The following is a 2,679-nucleotide window of genomic DNA, read 5'->3' as shown; positions in this document are numbered from 1 at the left end:
TAAAAAATAGAAATATTTATTTTTAAAAGGCCAGCCTTTAAAAAAGATGGTCTCGTTTAAATGACCACTGTCCACCCACATATAGGATAGGAGGGGTTAGTAACCTGCCAGCCTGCCCAGTGGACTTTACCAACTTGTTGACTGATCTATTCATCTTTACATCTGGGTGGAGACTGCCACTAGTGATTTTGTTAAAGGGTCGATTTTGAAATGTCTGTACACAGTCTCCCCTGGTGGTAACATGGAAATCTCATTTCTTCTCTCCATCTCCAGGAGCGTTCGCAAAGTGTCGCTACGTCTACTACGGGAAGAACTCGGAAGGCAACCGGTTCATCCGCAATGACCAGCTCTGATCGGTAGACAGGACCGTGCTGAGAACATCGTCTGAGTCATGCGTGTTGACTTCAGAGGTTTTGAAGACACGTTTTGACAATGAAGAATTACGCTTTATTTTTTATCGAATGACTTTCACCAGTGTCTCCCTTGACTTTGGGAGGGGGGAGGGGGGAATTAGTTAAATCAGTTTCAATTTCCTACGAAAACATGTGTAAGTCATGATACATCTCCATATGAATGACCTGTGATCATTGATTGGGGACATGAAATCAATCAATCCAAAGCTTTGATCCACGGCCCATTGCACACAACAAATGCATGTGTGAGCATTTGTCGTGATCCAAGCACCCTAACCAGTCAGATGTCACTGGGTCGCCAATCAAGCATAAGCAAACCTCAGGAAATACAGGGCAGTTAATCTCCCTCGAATGTTACTCCCTCCGTCACTGTTTACGTTTCAGCCATCTTTCCTTCGTTCTCTCATACTTTCCTTCACTTCTTTCTTCGGTCCATCCTTCCTTGTTCCAATCCATCCGTCCTACACCTTAATCCCCTTCATTCATTCATTCCTTTCTCTCTTTCTTCTTTCATTCCTTATTTCGTTCTGTCCTTAAGTCATTGCCTCCTTCCTTCTGTCAACAAGAGCCAATCTGATATGACCTGCATCTTCTTTCAGATATGCATGTTGAAGATCAATTTCTGTAGCCTTCGCTTTCTTCGGCCTCTTAAGTGGTCAGTCCAGGTCAGGCCACAGGTCAGTCTAAGTATAGCCCAGTGATTATATTTTTTGCGTTTTAGTTTCAAAATCATAGTATATGGTCTTTAAGTTTCAAAACCATATACTACCATAACCATATACTTTTAAGTTTTGAAACTTAAAATGACATGACACACAAAAGTGTGATCGGTCATTTATCAAGTGATCTATCAAGTGTTTTTATTGTGTATGTTTTTATTTTTAGAAGAATCACATAAAAAACGTCTGAAATTACAAAATAAGCGACGTAGCTAATATTTTTACGTTGCATGAGCTTGTTGTATGAGCTTAAGAAAAAGTTTACTTTGTTTTCTTTGCCACTATGGCAATTAATATTTCAGAAATGTATATGTCAATTTAAATAATAAGCTTTTTGGAATTATTATTCTGGCTGTCAGACAATCTTTAATTAATTTGATATGCTTGTGATACAAATAAAGCAAACCGATTCAGCCTTTGGGCGATCAATCAAGCGGTATTCTTTCTTTAAATTATTTTGTGAAACGTTAATATTAGTTCCTATACCAGCGAGAGATTGTATAATTTGTGTTCGGTAAAAACAATCGGGTCAGAATGTTCTTTCCTGATCCAACGTGCATGTTTCTTTCAGATGGTCTCCAGTCCAGTACATACTTCACTCTATCAAAGCTGACTTCTGTGGTAAACTGCTGATCGATTAAGGAAATAACACACCTGACACACACGACCAATAGCTCATATGCAAACTCCATACTTTTGTACTCTTATACTTTTAGATGTATAATATCTTTGAGCTCCACAATGGCATTGTTTGGGAACAATGCCGAGCAAGGTTGAAAAGCATGTAGTCGGATGGATTCACATTTGATTATTGATCCACTTAATGCACTTACATTTTAAGTGCATTTACAATAATGCACTTAAACAATTTTTTTTTTTAGATACCAACTGGAAAAACTTGGATTCAACCTCAAGGGGGTATTCCCTTATATTATAACCCTCAAACCAAAGCCTGGGCCCAAAAACCAGTACCTTTAACATTACCCTTAGGAAACCAGAACCCTAAAACCAAACCTTATAAAAAAACGAAATCCTGAAACACTAAGCGCAAAAATAAAACCTAACCCAAACCCTAGAACCTAGAAGCTGCTAACCCTAGAACTGAAAAGAAACCCTTGAGTCCAGTTAATTAGAACCCCTAAACCTAACCCTAGACCCTCAAACCACCCCCTATCCCTAACCCCAACCCTAGAACTGTAACCACAAACACCGGTTACAGCTGGTTTCTCAGTGTATTTTGGTGATCAATTCTGGAGACCTGGGTTCAAGTCCTGCTGAGGCTGTGCTCTATGGATGCTGATGTAACTTTGGTACCCTAACAATGACACGTGAATTGTAATGTAAATTAAAACATATGACCACAACATTGCTGGTGTCTCTGGTGCAGAGCAGAGGGCCCTCAGTTTAAAGTTGAAGGGATCATGTGAATTATAAAGCTAAATAAATATAACCTTTGACCAGCTTGTTTCCAGGTTCTTCATGATGCAGTGGTGATATTTGTTTGTAATCTCTCTAGAGCCCTGTGTTCAATTCCCAAGGAGAGTTTT

At 39.2% G+C, this 2,679-nt stretch overlaps 1 long non-coding RNA gene across 1 annotated transcript in view; it reads left to right on the top strand.

The window, feature by feature from the left end:
- LOC132472794 (uncharacterized) overlaps positions 1-1,561 on the top strand; it is a 28,114-nt gene extending 26,553 nt beyond the window's left edge. The window contains exon 3 of the long non-coding RNA XR_009529183.1: positions 274-1,561. This is a non-coding gene — a long non-coding RNA (uncharacterized LOC132472794). The remainder of the gene's footprint in view (positions 1-273) is intronic.
- The last annotated feature ends 1,118 nt before the right edge of the window (positions 1,562-2,679 follow it).

This window comes from Gadus macrocephalus, chromosome 15, assembly GCF_031168955.1.
Source record: "Gadus macrocephalus chromosome 15, ASM3116895v1".
Taxonomy (NCBI): domain Eukaryota; kingdom Metazoa; phylum Chordata; class Actinopteri; order Gadiformes; family Gadidae; genus Gadus; species Gadus macrocephalus.
The sequence above is the reverse complement of the archived record's forward strand: the minus strand, read 5'-3'. Positions and strand labels throughout refer to the sequence as shown.